General features: G+C 47.7%; 1 protein-coding gene across 1 annotated transcript in view; it reads left to right on the top strand.

Annotated features, from left to right (window-relative positions):
* The window catches only part of ZBTB16 (zinc finger and BTB domain containing 16), a 183,761-nt gene that overhangs the window by 40,862 nt on the left and 123,204 nt on the right, over positions 1-19,695 (top strand). The window lies entirely within an intron of this gene.

Genomic DNA, 19,695 nt, shown 5'->3' with positions numbered 1-19,695 from the left:
TGTTTTGGTAACCACATGTAACAGCCAGTAGAATCTTTCTTCCCTTTGCTTTCTCTGAACTTTCCAGAGAGTGGGCCCCTATCTCTCGGGGGATTAACTCCTCGTGGCCCCCATGTCGTTGGAGCTCCCCCACCCTGTGTCAGCATCTAAACCTCTGTACACAGGATGTTTTCTGTAGCGCTTATCAGATGGTTTTAGGGGATGCAGGGTGGAGATCAGAGGTAACGTTTAACCCGTCCTGAATTCCTTTCATGAGCTGGGGCCCAAGGTGAACTCAGCCGCAGAAGAGCGGGAGGGTTTGGCTGGAGCCCGTGATACCCGGCTTCCTATCTCAAAGGGAGGTGTGGGGGCCTGTGGTGGGGTGCCCAAAGGAGCTTCATTTCGGTGGCTTATTTAACACCCCTCCCTGACACCAGCGTGTGGGTTTGGAGCCAGAGGAATCAAAGAGAAATTTAACAAATGAGTCTTTCTTGTGTGTGGGCTGAATAATTGAATTTGTGGGATGTCCACACCAGTTTTCTCCTCCTCCTTCCTTCCTTCCCGGCGTTTTGGTCCAGGTGCCGGGTTGGAACCCTTGCCGAGGGAAGGTTCCAGAAGGGAGCTGAAGCCAGATCAGGCACCTCTGCCGCAGCTGGGGGGGGGGGGGCTCTTCCACGTGATGCATTTGGATCATGTCGAGGTTTAGATTTATTTGATCCCTGGTTGAACACGCAGAGACAGCTGGGAACTAACCATGTTCTATCTTCAGCCCCACTAGAGTTCCTGCTTTCAGGCAGAGAGGATGGAAGCCGGAGAGGCAGTCATTTCACACGGCTTTGTAAATGACCAGCGAGCATGTGCCAGCCTGTAGGTGTGGCCTGCTAGCTGGAGAAGGACACCCAGCACCCCAGATTCTCTTTCCGGGCCCGCCCATCACTACTTTGCCTTTTCTTCCCTTCTACCCCCTTTTCCACAGCAGGAATGGAAAGGAAAGTAGCCCAGGACAGCCACCGTCTGCCCTGTCCCTCGGAGGCTCTGTGTCACCAGGGCGGAGGCTGAGCGGGGACAGGAGAGTGGGTCGGTGCAGTTTTGTTGTGGTTTGCTGAGCATTCTCCAGAATCTCTCCGGTTATGACTGTCAAATTCAGCGAAGGGATGGACTTCCCAGAGCCCAAGAGGTAGGAGCTCTTGTGGCCTGGGCACCCGCAGGCCTGGTCCCTGGGAGCAACTCACCATGGGATTTGGGCCACCCATCTTCCAAAACAGAGAATGTTGTTCTAGCTTCTGCATCATGTGTTCCCTGGAAATTCACCTGTAGAAGGCACATTGACGAATTTATGCTTTTCTTCTGGCTGACACAGAAGAGGAAGGTCACGCCTCTTCTCATTGGGGCATTCTTGTAGGGGCACCAGGGTAATCTCAGCCACTTTGAGTAAGAGGATTGAGTCCGTTTGGGCATGGGAAGGGGAGTGTGTTATTACTTTCTGAGATCAGGGTTGGTTATCACACCGTTAACCATACTTGCCTTTTCCTGCCCCGTTTGGCCAGGTGAGCTAGCAACATTACCCACAGCCATCCACCCCCCTGGGGAAGACTCGTTTGTCAAAACTTAGACCTGTTGGTGTTTTGGCACCTGCTGGGTGGACACAGCAGTCCATTTAGGAGATTCCTCCTGACGTCTAGCCTTCGTTTCTCTTGTACTCTGAATATACTTCCCTGATTCTTGCAACAAGCCTGTGAGCTGAGGCTGGCTGGACAGCCCCAAAGTCAGAATTTCATTCTCTTGGGTGGAACCCCGGGTGTGGCTGGGTTTTGGTGGAGGTGACAAAAAGGAGGTGTGGTTATCTGTTTTGGAATCATGTGAAGCAGAGAGCTGGGCTCTGTCTGAGTTCCCTTCTCCCAGCCTGACGGTCTCCTAGGTAAACTTAGAAGGAAGACAGATAGTTCTCAAACTGTCACCGTGGGTGCCGTAAAAGAGACATTTGGACAGTGGTGCTGGGGAGATCCTTGTCTTTGCTCCATGTTAGCACGGAGGGATTGGGGTAGCCCTGATCGCCAGGGGAAGGCGGTTTTTCTTCATTTAGTTTTAATTGCTTTCTTTCACTTTTATGTATAAAAGATTGTCCATTTAATTAACTCAAGAATGCAATTTCAAAAACACTAATGCTTTACACATGATGGCTTTTAAAATAAAAGTAGCATTCTAATATTGCATAATGTTTTCCTATTCCCCCACTCCTCTCTGCCTCCGCCCACCACCCCTCCAATCTGTATTAACCTTTAGCAGCTGAGCGTTGGGAGGAGGAAAATGCAGGTCTTGATTGCGCATCGGCCTCCTCTTTCCACTCTCAACACTGATAGGGCGGCCACTCCTTTCTGAAATGTCGCTTTCGTGAAGAGGAGGTGGCTTTATTTGCTCTCTTTTGGGGTCCCGGAGACCCGACTCTTGGCGCCTTAAAAAAAAATTATGGTGGATTACATAGGAAAATGGAGAAGAAAGTAAAACCCTAGTGCTTAACTCTGGTTTCCTTTGGCCATTTCACTAGGAATAGCCTGCTCACGTTGGCTCCAGGATTGATGATTTCACCGTCATCTCTTCTTTGACTGAAAAGAAATCCAGCCTTTCCTCTTCCCTTCTTATCCCCTTAGCACTGCCCACAATGTTGCAAATTGCCCGTGTCCTGGGTCTGTCTGCTTTTCTGCGGGTGGTTCCTCAGACTCCAGAAGTTGACCCTCCACACCAGCTCCCATAGCCCAGTCCCCACTGGATGGGGTTCTGAAAGCACAGTCCTGTCGACAAGCTTTATCTTCTTCTTTGCCAGCTGGGCTTGGGGAGGGGCAGGAGTCCACGTGCCGCTGAGGAAGACAGCTCGGTTACCTGCTACGGTGACGCCAGCCAGCAGGTGGAAGGGGTCCTGACCGTCACTTTGATTTTGTAGCTAATGGGGTAGAGCCCCAGTGACTTGCCCGTAGCTTCCTTGCCAGCGAGGGTTATAGTCTGAATGAGGTCTGCTTTCCTGTTCTCGTCATGCCTTCTTGGATTTTCTGTGTTGGATCATGACCCGGGTCCTGGAAGGGACCTCGGGAATCATGTCCCCATACTTGCCTCGAAGTTGGCTTGTGTGTTCCTCATATTTTGGTTCTGATGATGTCCAGAGAAAAGCTTTATGGACCTTGTAATGTGCACTGTAAAACATTTTGTGTTTAACTCTCTCGGATTAACCCTGTTTCCTCCTGTTCTGGCCTCCTTGGCCGCGAAACGCTTGGTGGTTTGGCGCGAACAAATCCAGCCCCTCTGCCAAGGGCTTCTCTATGAGGTGGAGATCACTTTTCAAAGAGATCCTCTCTCCCATGGTGTGTCTTCTTCAAAGAACATGATTTCTGAGCCTACCAAAGTGATTGCTAGAAATTTCCACCCCTGAAGAACAATTGTGTAATGATGAGAAGCGACTAAAAGATTGTCTCTTCTTTTCCCTGTGGCTGAGTGTGGAACCCTGACCTTTTCCCCAGCCTGTGATGTGGATGTATGTATACACATCTTGGGAGAAATACATGCTCTTGAGTCCGTGATATGTGGGTAAAAATGACCTTGGAGATAGACGTTTTTCCAGGAGGAACAGCGCTAGACCGGGAAGGCTAGAGGCAGTGTGTGGTCCAACAGGATTTTTGGTTTTGATTTTGTGTCCTCTTTGGGGAGAGAGATTTTCAAATTAACCTGGTGTGACTGGAGAACATAGTGGGAGATTTGGGACTAGGTTTTGTTTTGTTTTGAAGTCTGCCTTGTAATGGGATCCCTTTCCCCCTCCCACCTTCATTATTATTACTGTGGGCTCCTACTTAGGAAGCATTCATTGTAGGAGACAAGCGGGGAGGGTTTGCTGCTTGTGGGAGGGTTTGCTGCCGGGGACCATACGGCTTTATCATTCATTAATTCCTAGGTTCATTCATCGAGCTACTTAAACTTCTGTGTGGAAGACAGCAGCCCAGATGGTCTTTTGGTGCCAGTGTTCGCGCAGAGACCCCAGGCCCTGACAACAGAGGGCACATAGAGCAGCTGAGTGTACTAAATATTCGCAGCTCCTGGGTCTTGGGGCTCCCGAGCTAGAACACCGATCATCTCTAGCATCTTAGGAATCTCTTTTTCTGGTCCTTTTCCTTTTTAGAAAAAGCCCCAGTGTGAATCCGAGAGCCAGTTTCTGTGCTTACAGAAGCAGCGACAGCATCTGAGTTTTAGAGTGGATTTGGTGCCCGTGTGCTTGTTCGCGGGTCTCTCCTCAGTCATAGCTGTCTGCTTCCTTGTTCTGGAAGAAGTTCTTTTTAACATCGCGGCGAAACTTTGAGCTGGTCTCCCTCCTTCTCCCTCCCTCTTCCCTCCTCTCCCCCCACCCCCAGCTCTCTACGAGACACCTAAGCTATTGGGAAATTGCCCATAGGGGGTTGAGGAGGTGGAGGTGGATGATTCCCCCCGCCAGGTGTTGGGGAGCTCTCATGGGTTGGCTCACCTATGGGATGGCAGCCTCTGAGCTCGGCGTTGGTACACATCTCCTTGTTCTGTCCCCACAGTGGGCCCTTGGCATCCTGGTGTTGCAGATGAGAAACCTCATTCGTACCCAGGAGAAGTTCGAAGAGGTTGGATAGTTAGCCCATGCTTTTAAGTTGGATGGCTGGAAATCAAACCCACATCTGTCTGATTGCTTAGCCTCTGCTCGTAATGTCTTCGTGGATTTTCTCTGTGGCTATTGGGATAGACTAGCTTCAGTGCTAATAGGGTAGACAAGGGCACTTGGCCAGAACTGGCTTCACCAGACAGCGGTTATGCTTCTTCAGTAGGGTCAGTCCCATTTTGGGGCTGGGGCTGGGGTGCCTTTGTTGCCCTGACCCAAGGCTTCATTGATCGGAGACCGGGCATTGTGGGAGGGGAGGCCACGGGAGGAGTCAAGAGGACGAAGGGGGAGAGTATGGGGCACGTCCTCATTATTGGGATGTCTGTCTCTTTCTTCTTCTGGTGGAACTCACTTTGGCCTTTCAGTAGCTCTCCATTTGAATGTGGCAGTTGGCTAAGGAACTTTGTCTCAGTGCTGAACTGGCCTTCTGGAAAGTCCTGGTTCCCCAGAAGTAATAGCTGGTCTGTGCTGGGGAAGATTGGTTCTTTGTGCTTTGAAGTATGACATCTTTGGCTTTGCCTGAAAATATCTGCAGCTTTCCCTGGCATCCCCGACCCTCGAAGCCCCGCCCTGTCCCTCGAGCCCTGGTGCTGCTCACTCTTGCAGCGACCTGGAGGTTGACGGAGTTCCCCAAGGCCAGAGTTGGGAGCACAGAGAGGCCCAGATGTTTTGCATAGTTTTTTTCCATTGCCCAGATCAGGAATGTGTTCCCTCAGGACGGGTTATGGCCTGGAAGTGAGCCTAATGTAAACATCCGAGCCACAGCCCGTCCCCTTAATCGAATAGAAATGGTTTGGGGATAAGCAGGCTTGGGGGTGGGGGGAAGGAGGAAAGAAAAGGAGGGGGAGGGAGGAGATGGAGCACTGGAATTTGGAGACAAGGCTGCTCTGCCAGAGGGCTCCCTAACAGAAGCAGGGCAGGAGCCAGCCTTGTGGAGTCGGCCAAGTGCACACACGGCTGGCTCTCAGGGGGCTCGGTTCTCCTAGGCAGGGCGGTAGGTGCAGGGAAAGCACGGGCTTCATGGTTCGCTTGAGCCTCTGGGCAGAGCTGTGAGGGAAACTGAGGTATGCTAGAAGAGCCAGGACTGGGGGAGGATGGGGTGGGTGGGGGCCCCCATGAGGACTTCTGGAGGGAGCCTAGTAATTCAAGTACTTTAAAGACCTTCAACATCATATGGAAAATCGTGCTACTTTAAAACGCGTTGTTTTTTGAGGGCACTAGACTCCCAGAGAAGGCGTATGAAGAATGTGGGAGAATGATGTGTGCGTGTCTGCAGGGTACTTAGACCTCTTGGTGGGGACCTTCAGCATCACAGAGAGGCTGACCCTCCTCACTGTGCCCCTCCCCCCATTTTCCTCTCTGTCGAGGGGCTCAGACTTTCTGGGAGATTTGGGGTACTTCACCCAGATGCAAAGCTGGACAGTTGGGCATGAAGCGAGCAGTCTTCTGCTGCAACCTGTGGGCTGACCGCCCCCACGCCCCAAAGCAGTAACCTGGGGTTCCCAGGGGGCAGTCACGTGTTACTGATCTGACCTCAGGATAGTTTCGCCTTTTTGTAGGGGGTCTGGGCACACTCCAGGCAAAGCCATGGCAGCAGCTCTTGTCCGGCAAGTAAACTTTTAGGGCTTTTGTGTGAGCTCTTATAAAAGAGCTGGCCGAGATGCCAAGACTGGCGTGCTGGTTTTGCTGGTGCAGGTTCTAGGAATAAGGGTCCAGCATCAGGGGAGAGCACAGGAACAGGGAGGCGGCAGAAACCTTCCTATTATTCTCACACCTTGGAATCTCGATGCTCGAGTGTGCCAAGGCGAGGGAAGATGTAAACAATTTAGTTTGCCTTCAGGATGCAGGATCTAATCTAAACATGATTAAGTTGATTTGATTTTATAGATTGGAATTTCTAAGTGATAGAAACTGATGAGGTTAATGTGAAATATTTACTTAATAAAAAGCCTCATTACCTGATGCTGAAGGGTAGGGGAAAAAAGATTCTCGGTAACGGGTTTGATCTTTTGGAAATGAAGTTGGGTTAAAGTTTTCTTGGTAAAAACTGAATTCTGTGATCTTGTTTTTACACATGCTGTGCTTAAATATTAACACCAATTGAGCAAATTGCCTTTTAACTGCCTTTATTTGCTTTCATTAACAGTATAATTTAAAAGCTCAAGAATTTGCATGGAACCTGTTGTTCATGTTGGGGGGGACTATTCATAAATTAATTAATCGTGAGAACATTATCTTTAAGGAAGGTCATGAAACACGAGCGTGGTTTCTAAAGCAGTGACATGTTTGTGCTGTTTCTTGGGGACTTGATGTACTTTTGGCTTAGAGATCTGAGTGTGTGTGTGTGTGTGTGTGTGTGTAATAACTTGGCTGGATCAAGAAAAATTTTAATGACTGGACATGTTTTAAGTTAAGTTGAGTGAACCTAATTACACTGTAGTTTCCAGAGAGCTGAAGGCAATACCATTGGTATTTAAGCACTAGTTTCAAAATTAAAACCAACCTGTATAATTGGCTGTGCTCCTGAAATGGTTTATCTCTCCTCCCCTCCTTCTCTGAACACCCCCCCTCTTTCTTTCTCTCTCTCTCTCTCTCTCTCTCTCGTACTTCCACACTAACAGGGAGGGAGCGCAACTGGCCAGCACTGCTAACCACAAGATTGTCCTTCCAGTGCTTAACATTAAGTGCATTGTCCTTTCATGAAATTACTCTGAATATGTGAGAAGTTTCCAGAATGATTTCATTGACATCAGTTGCTTCCTTCTGTGCAGATGTTTTTGCGGTTAAGAACCTCGGCCAAGGTAAACATTATGAATGAAATACAGAGACCACCACGTCCCATGAAGGGCTGAAAATTCCTTTGGGAGTTATTCTACACAAGCTCTTCTGACACTTGTGTTTTGACAGAGCTTCAACCTCGTGTTCTCCTTCTTCCGAGCCCCTCTCCTGGTGCTCTTGGTTTGGGATGGGTGGTTTTCCTAATTAATTTAATCTGTAGTCTAGGTTTTCTAGGGTCCACAAATGCCAGGATGCTGAATTTATTTATCTCTGGTGTTTTCGTTGGCTACCGTAGAGACACATTTTCCCTCGTCCCTTTTTACTCTAACTCTGTTCTTTTTTGAGACTTTTAGACCCACTTCAGGAAAGAAAGAACTTACTTCTTGTGAGCACTTGTCAGATGTGTTTTCTTGGGTGCGTGTGTGTAGAAATATACATTTTGAATAATGTAATATATATTTTTGAAAAGTTATATACAAAACCTAAAGCATATAGAGGAAGAGATGGATAAACTTGGCTACATCAAATATTTAAAACATTTTGCATGTTTTTCTATTGCGTTTTTGTCTCTTCCTTACACATATATTGATTCTTTTTTTTAAAAGGTTTATTTATTTATTTGATAGAGAGCACTCTCTGCGGGGAGGGGGGCTAGTGGATGGAGGGAGAGGGAGAGAGAAACTCAAGCAGACTCCGTGCTGAGCGCGGAGCCCAACACGGGGCTCGATCTCACAACCCTGAGATCACAGCCTGAGCTGAAACCAATAGTCAGATGCTTACCAACTGCACCACCCAGGTGCCCCTGATTCTCTTTTTGTCTGAGTCAGATATATTAATTGTTTATCTATTGAAGAAACAACAAGTGTTGGTGAGGATATGGAGAAAAGGGAGTCCTTGTGCGCTGGTAGGGGGAATGTAAACTGGTGCAGCCATTGTGGAAAACAGTGGTGGAGGTGCTTCAAAAAATTAAAAAGAGAGCTACCTTATGACCCAGTAATTCCACTATGGGGTCTTTACCAAAAGCAAATGGAAACACTAATTGGAAGACAAATATGCATGCCTATGTTTACTGCAGCATTATTTACAGTAGTCAAGATACGGAAGTAGCCCAAGTGTCCATCCATAGATGAATGGGTAAAGATTATGTGGGATACACACACACACACACACACACACACACACACACACACACACTGGAATATTACTCAGCTGCCAAAGAGAATTAAATCTTGCCATTTGCAGCAACATGGATGGATCTAGAGGGTACAGTGCTAAGTGAAATAGGTCAGACAGGGAAAGACTAATACCATACGATTTCCGTATGTGGAATTCGAGAAATGAAACAAATGAACAAAGAAAAAGACAAAAATAAAACCCAGACTCTAAACTCTAGAGAATATACTGGTGGTTGCCAGAGGGGAGGTGGGTGGGGGAGTTGGGTGAAATGGGTGAAGGGGCTTAAGAGTACACTGATGGTGGTCTGCCTGGGTGGCTCAGTCAGTTAAACGCCCTACTCTTGGCTTTGGCTCAGGTCATGATCTCAAGGTTGTGAGATTGAGCCCTGAGTCGGGCTTTGCGTGGAATCTATTAGAGATACTCTGCCTCTCCCTCTCCCTCTGCTCGTGCTTGTGTGCTCTCTTTCTCTTTCTCTCAAATAAATAAATAAATAAAATCTTAAAAAACTATACTTATGGTGATGAGCACTGAGAAATGTATAGAATTGTTGAATCATTATATTGTACAGCTGAAACTAATATAACACTGTATGTTAATTATACTTGAATTAAATAAATTAAAAAGTTTCAAGAAAAAAATGCAGGAAAAAAGTCCTTTATCTGTTGAGCACATAGCAGATATTTTCCTCCGTTGATCATTTGTGCTCTAGTTCTATGGTTCCTTTTATCATATAACGTCTTAATAATTTATTTAATTTAAAGAGGTCACAATGATATCTGTAGAATGGATAATATAAAGCCTTAGGGGTCACAGTTTGGAATTTGCTTTTGGGGAGAGTATCTAGGTACCGAGAGAGCCGAGTTTGATGGAGTGAGATGGGGTAAAAGAGAGGAGAGAATGAATTATGTTAAAAGGTTGATTTTTTTTTCCCTGTCAAGAAGTTCATGGAGCACCCCTTCTCTCTAAGGCGACCATTGTTCTGGTGCTTTTAACACATACTTGTAGCACAAAGATTTCCCTATTCTGAAGACATTCATCTTAAGAGTTGTCTGTCCTCAGAAGGTAGGCTCACCCCATCCTACCTACTCATCCTACCCAGTCTTTAAGACTTACTTGAAATGAAAATTCTATAAAACCATCTCTGTTTCCATATCCTTCATTTTTACCTTTCAGAGTGCCTATTGCTTTCTGACTTAGGGCAGAAATACTTCTGCGTACCTCATCTTCCTTCTTAGCGCTTTGCTTGAGAGCAGAGCTGTTTCACTCATCTTTGAATTCTGCACTGTCTTAGCAGTTAATGAGTGATTTATGAACAAGTAAGTTACCACACAGATCAACTCTCATCCATCCCTTTCTTCTGTACACCCTTTTGAGACTGGTCTGTCCTTCAAAAGAGGTGTTCGGGGCCTTGAGGTCCAACATGGTGTGTATTTTGCATAAATCTGGTTGAGGTATTGACTTGGATGTTGGTTGGGGTTTGGGGAAGAATAAAGGGGAGAGAACCAAGGAAGAAGGAATTCCAGAGCTCCTTGCACTGATCTCCAGATATTCCCGATCGAAAATGCATCTCATCCTGTCCTTTTCCCAGACAGAGGTGAGTTTTTGGCAGCTTATTCAACAGATATTGAGTACCTGACAAGTGTTTTGCTTTGAGTGAAATGATGTGGGACAAATAGTCATGATCTTTGCCCTTGTGAAGTATGCCCTAGTTTGGGATTTGTTCAGGAGAGGAGGTTAAAAAAATACATTCTGGAAGTGACCCTTCCGTGTTATCCCTCATTCTATTTTGATCACCTGTCCTCTGTTTCCTCCTCCTAAATGCCCCTGGCTGGGATTGTCTTTTCCCAAGTCAAATCTGTTGAGGTGATTGGGGCAGCCATAAGTTAGCTGTCTAGTCATCCAGTTGGCCTTCCACCAAAACCTGGCCTTCATTCTTGTGTTTGCAGATTCATTAATTCATTCAGTCATTCAACAAAAAGTTGTTAAATCAGTATTGGCTAGATTAGTCAGGTTTTAAGTACAGGAGGCGGCCAAGCTCCTACCTTTTTTTTTTTTTTAGCTGTTCTATTAGTAGATGGAATAGATCACAGGGAGGAAATTGTTACTGAAAAAGTTATTCCATGGGCTCTTAGAACCTCCAGGTGGTGGTTCAGTAGACATAGTGCTATTTCTATTTCCGTGACGTATTTTCAGGAAATAAGTAGAAATACTACGATTCTTCTCCTAAGCGTCTAGAATAACCTGGTAGTTTAATTGGAGACGATGTCTGGAGAATGTGTCCCTCATACTCGGCGCAGTGTCTGCCACAAAGTAGGGGACCAGTAAGTGTTTGTTGAAAGGCAGAATAATGCATAGAGACTTGAAGTAGGAAATTGATGGGAGAAATTTCTTCAGGATGAGGGATGGGAGGGAAATCTGCCCGGGGAGGGACACACATAGGAGGCTTCAGTGTATGTGGGTGTTTTTGTTTTTTTTTATGTCATGCTCTAGACCTTTGAATGTCCGAGATACTTGAACAATTTCTCACTGTTCTCCCACCTGCTCGATCTCTGTGCTTGCTGCGGAACCCAAGCCTTAGTGCTGTTAGAGGGAGCATAGTGAAGTGTTTGCAAAAAAAAAAAGTTTGTTTCAGTTCTTACTGGAGTTCCTTTTGGGAACAGAACCTATGTTCCTCTTGAACACATGGGATGGAAGCTGGAGGGGAGGTTAAGGTGTTCCCTAGAACGTTCCAGTCCGAGCTGATTTTCATAGAAATCGTGCCGATCGGTACAGAGGCACAGAAGTAAAGATCTCAGGAGCATGGATTCCTTCCTTCCTTTCTCTTTCCTCCCTGCTCCCTCCCTTCCTCCTTTCTTTTCCTTCTTTTGTTGGGGGGGGGTGGGGGTGGAGGTAGGAGAAGGTTGGGTAAGGGTGCAAACCTGTAGATCCCTTTAATTTTTCTATCCTCCCCCAAGGAGCTGAAGCTTTGTAAGCCCGTCTCTGTGAGAGACCTTCTAGAGAAAGGAACCATTGCTTTTGTATGTGGATGTGACCAGAGCAGGAAGAACAGTGTGTGTCCTCTAGCACTGTTTAAAGTGTTTGGGGGTCTGTCTCCTCTCCAGAGGTCAAAGGTGACACAGACCTTTGTTGGTGGTGTTTTCTTCCCCCTCTTTTTTTTTTTATTCCCTTGTTATCTCAACTTCCAAACATCAGCTTTGATGTCTATTGTTGGGACTTCAAGAGGACTCTTAGCACATCGGCAGGTGTTGGTTTTAGTGAGAAGGCGAGAGAGAGTCCGCATTCTTCGAGGGGGAGAGACGTGGGTCCCACACATTCCTTCCCGAGCCCTTCCCAGAGCAGGAGCTCCTTCGAGGTGGGAGCAGGAGGTCTCATGGCCGCCTGTCCTGGCCCAGGGCAGCTTGCCGGGGGGCGGGGGGTGTGTAGCAGGACTTTCTCCCTGTCTGAAGGGATCTGTCTTCCTTCAGTGGTTGAAGAGAGGCTGTCTAACAGCTGCGTATTAAGGTTTCATTAATCAAAGACACTTCCACTGCCCCTTTACAGAAACACAACTGCTTTGGCTGTCCTCTGCTGACAGCCCACTAATTTATCTTTCCCGGGGAGAGGGAGGGGAGAAGGACAGAGAGGCGGGGTCCGCCTGCTGGGTGGAAGAGACCGCCACACCGGCTCCTTGAGGGCACACGTGTGTTCGTGTGTTGACTTCCACATTTTTGTTCAGTGCGGTGGGCTGTAGGCCGCCTCTGCTCCCCACCCTGTCCACTCAGCAGGGGCTCGGAACCACTGGAAATAGACACTGGAGATTGGTTTCCATGGTCTTTTTTTTTTGCGCCAAGAAAATGTTCACTTCCAACTCCCAGCCCTAAGGTTTGCTAAAATTGGTGGCAGAAAGGGCTGGAAGAAAGAAGTAATGTGCTTAAGTGTGTTTAATGGACATTCTAGATGAAGTATGTGTGTGTGTGTGGGGGGGGGGCAGGAGATGGGGATGTTAACATCTGGGAGCCACTGACCTGAAATGGTCCAGTCTTCTTTTTCAGCTTGATGGAACTTCTCCTCATTCTTAGGTTGGAATCTGACCTTCTGTAACCTTCTGCTCAGAAGATGGATATTTGGGCATTTGGAAACCTTTTAGGGCCTCCTAAGTAGGTGATTGAGCATTGTGTGTGTGTGTGTGTGTGTGTGTGTGTGTGTGTGTGTTTTAAAGCTAGGTCTCCAATGGAAAGGAGCTTTGAACTCACTTTATTCATCAAATATTTACTGAATACCTACTAGATGGGTTTGGCGCTTTTGGAGACATTGTGATGAAGCATAATCCATTTCTTAGCTCTTAATTTGGGGTTCAAACTAGTACTCAAATGGCTATAATAAAAGGTAGAATAAAACCTGTTGCCTTCAATTATTAGAAAGTGTATCAGAAGCTTCAGGAAGGGCATGAGCACATCTGACTCCCTCAGTCAACAAGTAGTTATTATTGAGTCCTACTATATATTAGACAACGGATGTACAGAAATCCAAGGATGTGGTCCCTGTCCCCAGGAATCCTATAAGCTAGTGGGAGACAAATACACACCATACTTTATACTATAATAAAAGTGGTAATAAAATGAAGCACAAGGTATAGATGGAAAGGAGGCTTTGGGAGCGGCTGCAGTCAAGATTGCTGGGAAGGTACATCTGAGGAGGGTTTTGAAAGACGAAAGAGGAAGATCACTGGTGAGACCAGAGAAAGGCATTCCAGGTCGAAGACAATGGCCCGTACGAAGGCCCAGGGAGGAAGGAGCAGAGGACTGCCAGCCATTTGGTTTCACTGGAGCTTGAGATGTGTAAAGAAGCAGGTAGAGGTGTTGGTTGGAGGCGATGTTGAGTCTACTATGAAGGTCTTGCTTCCTCAGCAAAGGGACCTACATTTCATTTTGTGAGATGCTGAAAGATTCTTATCAGGGGAGTGAAATAACAGGAAGTGTGTTTTAGAAAGAGCATTCTGAGGAGCCCTGGCTCCGTTGGAGGAGGGTGTGACTCTTGATCTCGGGGTTGTGAGTTCAAGCCCTGCGTTGGGTGTAGAGATGACTTAAATGAAACTGAGAAAGAGCACTCTGGGTGTGGTACTGAGGGCGGATAGGTGTTGACCGGGAGTGAGGACAGCGCTTCCGGAGCCTGAAGGGTTGGAGCAGGCTGAATCAGGGCAGCAGAGGGGTGCCATGGGAAGGAGGTAGAGCAGGAAAAGCGGATTGTAGGGATGCCGTGGATGGGTCTCGTTGGTGGGGCGGGTGGGTTACGAGGAGACAGCTGAGAGCATCCTGAGCTTTTGCTTGGATAAATGGTCGACGGTGGTAATATAAAAGAAGTTCTGGGTGGAAAAATAGTTGTTTATATTTCGGACATGCTGTTGGAGGAGATCTTGGAAAAACTATGAGGAGGTAGTCTGTGTATTTGCAATGGGTCTTGAAGGAAAGATGTTTTGATCAGCAGAAGTCTGTATACTAATTCAGTTGTGTTCATTGACTTTTGATGATATTTGAGAGTGTCTAAGGATCAGAAGTGTCTTAATTCCATGGCAGAAAACAGTATTTTTGGAGTCCCCTGAATAATGAGAAGTGTTTTCATCAAAGACCTTTATTCGTGTGTGTGCTGACATCTGGAGAGCAGAGATAGATATTTTCCTTGGGTCTGGGTTCCTGAGCCATGAGCTCTTCGCTCGCTCCTAATTAATCCTTTGTAGTTGGTGACTGATGAAATCATGGCTCTCTGAAATTTTCATCCTTGGTTGCATAGACACAACTGACTTTATCACAGGACCCCAGGTGTGTGTCTGAAATTAGTGTGTTGAATCTAATGCATATTGATTTGCTTTATAAAATCTACAGGATCGGGGGGAGGGAACAGACTAGAGTTTGGGGGAGAGTTTTTATTTTTATTTTTGTAGTCTTAACTCCTTCTCGAATGTATGTCATGGTATCTTAGAATTTGGAGAACACACGGTTATTGTACCTGAGGAAGCTTTAGCCTCCTGCTTCGTGGCCCGTTGCTTCTCTCAGCCCTAGGAGAACAGGTAGAACAGAATTCATCTCGAGTGAGGGGTTAGGGAGAGCATGATATTTCTAGTTAGAGGTGGGGTGTGTGTCTGCGCTGAGACAGAGCGTTGTAGCTTTTGTGTTTTATTTATCTCCAAGTAACGAACCCTGGGTTGGAGCAGCAAAGGGGTAGGGGATGCACACATTGCTCAGACAGTGACTTGGAATTCAGGTGACATTCCAGGTTGACCTTTGTGACGAAGAATTTAGGGGGCGGTGTGTATGAGCGAATGCGTGAGGGAGAGAGAGATTGTGTGTGTGTGTGTGTGTGTTCACTCTCCACTCCTCCACCTTCCCCTCTGGGAACCCTGGACTCACCTGCAGGATTTCCTATGATGAGTCCCTGCTAAGGACCCGCTCGTGTCCACTGCTCATCTCAGTGGCACTCGGGCCCCTCTCCCCGTGAAGCTAGAACAACGTAACCCTAAGAGATGCTGTGTTTGAGGTGTGGGACCGCAGAAGTTTACGGTTGGACAGTGTGGTGGAGGACTCTGGGCTCATCTGGATGCCTAGAAAGCTTCTGTTTGGGTCTCTGCGGTGATGAGGCCTGTGGGTTTTAACAACACCCAGAACAACAGCCCCTTTCTTGTGAATGCTTGTGTTATGTCAGTCCTGTGTTAGGTGCTTTAAACGCCAGAGCTTATTTAATCCTCCCAATAGGTTTGCGGTAAGTATCGTAAAATCAGACTAGAGACAATAAACCGAAGCTCAGGGTGGCGTAGCACCTTGCCCGGTGTCCCACCGCTGGGGGTGGTGGTGGAGCTGGGCTCCAGCCTCCGACATGGCAGCCTTTCCCACCATCCTGGCGTGCTGCTGGGGGTGGAGAGCTCTTCTCCGGCAGGCCCGTGTGCTGTGAGTGCGGGCACGTCTGTTTAGAGGAGGCATCTCTCGGAAGGAAGGTGCCAGTCTTCTCTGATGGTTGCAAGAAGGCCAGAGTCCTGTGGCCGCAGCGGCAGGTCTGGTCTGGAGGCAGAGGGACGGGCGAGGCGGCTCCTGGGGGCCCCGGCAGGGGAGGGGGTGTCTGCGGGAGCGGAGGTGGCCAGCCAGAGCCTTTCTCCCCCTTCCCAGCCGCCCAGGATCCCTACGGCCTGTTTCCGAGGTTCTCTCTCGGGCCTGCGGGGGGGCAGAGCCAGCACTTCTGGGGGATGGGGATGGGGCAGGTGACAGGATGTGGGACACAGGCCCTCCCTTCCCCCCGGACTTGGGTTGGGCTCCCTCTAGATTCCCCCATCATCCTTCCCTCTGCCATCGTCTTTTCCCCAGTCTGTTCTGTATCTCACCCTTTAAAACCGAATTCTCTTCGTACCTGTAAGTTGGTCTGATATGGGCGAAAGTTCCTCTTCTGATTTGTCGTGTTTTCCTCAGCTCCTCTCCCTTTTTTTTTTTTTTTAAAGATTTTATTTATTTGACAGAGAGAGACACAGCGAGAGAGGGAACACAAGCAGGGGGAGTGGGAGAGGGAGAAGCAGGCTTCCCGCTGAGCAGGGAGCCCGATGTGGGGCTCGATCCCGGGACCCTGGGAATCATGACCTGAGCCGAAGGCAGATGCTTAATGACTGAGCCACCCAGGCGCCCCCCTCCTCTCCCTTCTGCTACCAGCTCCATACTCCTCCTGGGAACCGTGGGTTTGAGTTCTCCCACTGCCTTCTCTGCATTGCTTTGGATGCCTCATTTGTTTGTGTGGCAGGGTTGTGTGAGGAACCACGCCAGGGCCTTTGGTGATGGTGGTTGGCTTGGAGTTGGGGTGAAGTGGTGGGAGGTGAACAAGAAAAATGAGAAAGGGAAGGGCTGGCAAGGATCCTAGGCTCCCCGTTTCCTTCTTTACCTTCACCTCCAAATCTTATGCTCTTCAAATCTCTAAATCCTCGGGACCCTTCTTTCCCTCTTCTCTCCAAGATGGCACCTCCTTTGGCAGGGCCTAGTCAGGGAGCCAGTTTCCACAGTTCAGTGGCTGGAAGAGAAACTGGAGGGCCAGTCAGGGATGCTCAGTGGCACTCCTGGGTCCTCTGAAATCCTGTGTATCCATGTTCAGAGAACTGGCTCTCAGGTACAAAATGTTTTTCAGATCCCACTTTCCTGGTGAGGAAGCGCTTCTGCTGATGTGCTAGGAAATGTTTTACAACCAAGTCTCCAAGATAAAAAGCACCTGATTTGTAGCATTTACTGATTTGCATGATGTAAATACTCCCACCACGGTCAATTTCAGGCTGCCAAGGTGAAGTCACTGAAGGTGGAGTTTGGAAGAGGTGCCCACAGCGGTTACGAGCTGGCCGCAGAGTGCCTCACCCACTCGTGGCTGGGCTTCCAGTGAGATGAGAAGGTTATTTCCTCAGTGGATCAAAACATGAAATCCATGGCTCTGTTCTTTGTCTTTGCTTTCCCCGAGTCTGGTTCTTGATCCTGGCTAGCACCATGAGTCTTTAGTCAAAATACTGTGTACATTGCCGCCATTAGTCGAATACTTACGTACATTATCTCATTTAATGATTTCAATAATCCCACAAAATAGGGACTATTATTATCCTCATTTTACGGATGAGAAACGAGACGCAGAGTGGGTAAGTGACTTGTCAGGGTTACATAGTTCCTAAATAGTAGAGCCCCAGTGTGAAACCAGGACTGTCTGATCCCAGATACCAAATCTTCACCCACTATATTCACTGCCAGTTTTATAGAATTTCACAGATGTCTCCAAACTGTGACTCCACTCCCAAGGGAGGGTCCTCTGGTGTAACCTCAGCTCCTGTTGGCAGCTCTTCACTTTGCACTGTCTAGATAGATGCTCTGAGATGAGAGGTAGCAGGACCCTGTCTTGGGTCAGTTTGGTTACCAGGTCCTGGCTTGCCTCTAAGACACTTTCCGAGCCCCAGGCCCGCAGATCTCCCTGAGGACTGAGATGGCTGCGTTCTCCATAGACACTGGGTTTGCCTGTTCCAAAAATGGTGATTTCTATAGCAACCATTTATCCTAGCAGATGTGTGCCTGGAATGGTTGGCAGAGGGTGGGATCAGAAATGGAAACGGCCTTTTATTCTTCACTTGCTGAATGCGTACCCTGTATGTGAGGCACATAAGAGAGAAAAAACATGGTATCCTTAGAATCTGTATAAAATCTATGGCCCGGCAAAGAGGGAGCTGCTACTTAAGAGTGATCTTTGTCTGGAGCTTGAGTGGGGCTGTCTTCTGTTTCTGGTTCTTTAAGGAGTATTTTGTGGCATGCACCCTTTGGTTCAATTCGATGGACGGTTGTCACTTGGTTTCTGTAGAATGCAAACATTTACCACTGGAGTGGGGCAGTTAAATAAACATGGAGAAGGACACTGTCTTGGCTTTTTTAAGGGCCTCAAAATCCACATTCATATATATTACTTAGGGCTCTTTTGGTTGTAGGTAAAACAAACAAACAAACAAAAAAAACAAACAAAAAACCCCAAAAGCCCCCCAATTTGTGCTAGCTTAGGCCGAACAAGAGGATTTGTTGTGGTGATTTGGGAGTGTTTCGTGGAGCCTAAGGGCAGGGATATAGCCCCACCTTTGAAGGCAAGTGAATGGAACTGAGAACTAGTTGTCAGAAACTCAGGCAGTATTCTTCCTTTTTCTCATCCTTGCTTCAGGCTGTGTACCCAGTTTCATTTTTATCTCTCTGCAGACCAGAGCAGGTCTAAAAATGACAACCCGGGGACTCCCCGGTTTACGTGTGGCAAGACCTAATCGAATTTTCCCTGTCCGTATCGCCAAATCTAGAAGAGAGGGACTCTGTCTGATGCAGTTTGGATGGGTGTCTGCCCTTGGCCCACCACTCACGGAAGGCTTCGTGGTGAGGGCTGTTGTCTTAGTTTGCTTGGGCTGCCGTAGCAGAAACCACAGGCTGGGTGGCTTCAACGATATGGTTAATTTTCTCACAGCTCTGGGGGTTGGAAAGGCCAAGATCAAGGGCCAGCACGGTTGGAATCAGGTGAGGGCTCTCTTCCTGGCTTGCAAATGTCTGCCTTCTACTGTGTCCTCGTGTGGCAGAGAGTGGGGGTCGGGGAAGATGGAGAACGAGATCGAGCAACCCCTCTGGTGTCTCTTCTTATAAGGACGCTAATCCTTTCCAGATAGGGCCCCACCCTTATGACTTCCTTTAACCTTAATTATCTCCTTATAGGTCCTAACCTCTCAATATAATCGCATTGGCAGTCAGGGCTTCAACATAGGGATTTTGGGGGCACGGGGTACAGTCACACACAATAGGAGGTGTGTAGTACTTATGACATGGCTGCTAGGATCTACCACTGGGCCTGTGGATTGGAAGGGGGCTTATTGGGGGCCCCCAGAAGGAGACCCCTGTGGATGAGAAGGCTGAACACAATGCCAAGACAGTGCTGATGGCATATTAGAATCCGAACCTCGTTGTCGATGTCCTGCATTTGGGATGAATGGCTTCATACGTGCACAAATATATATATGTATGTGTGTGTATATAAAACCAGAGAGAACTTTCTGGAAAAGGAATGAAGGAACGTGTGAGGATGGCCTTGGGTCCTGTTGGCCGTTAACACACTGTAATGAGCTGCCCTCCGCATTGGAACACACCTGGATTTGAAATGGAGCAGGAATTCCCATTTCTCATGCCCATGCGTGCTCTGTCCTGAGGAATCGTCAGGGGCGAGCTGGATTTACAATTTGCCGGTTTCTTAGCTCTTCCGTCCAGAGGAATTAAGGGTCTTATTGACAACGGCCTTAAGATAGGGTTTTTAATAAAATAAAAGAGGTGGTGGAAGGCTAGGCACTGCGGTCACCTATGGTTGAATGGCCATATGGGCACCAGACCAGTGTGGGGAGTCTTCCGTGGTGTATGTTCCCAAACCAGTGGGATATGTTCGACTACAGAGACCAGATGATGAATGTATTTTTAAACTTGGAACCCATGAACCACTTATTATTTCTGAATTAGGAATCAAAACATATGAATAATCTCAGCAGGGTTTCAGCAGATGTATTCTGCTTTTTTAAGGTCACTTGGCTTCAGGGAGAGGGTCGGGGGGTGACAGGG

Source organism: Halichoerus grypus, chromosome 11 (genome assembly GCF_964656455.1).
Source record: "Halichoerus grypus chromosome 11, mHalGry1.hap1.1, whole genome shotgun sequence".
NCBI lineage: Eukaryota > Metazoa > Chordata > Mammalia > Carnivora > Phocidae > Halichoerus > Halichoerus grypus.
Note: the sequence above shows the minus strand (reverse complement) of the source record. Positions and strands in the feature narration are given on the sequence as shown.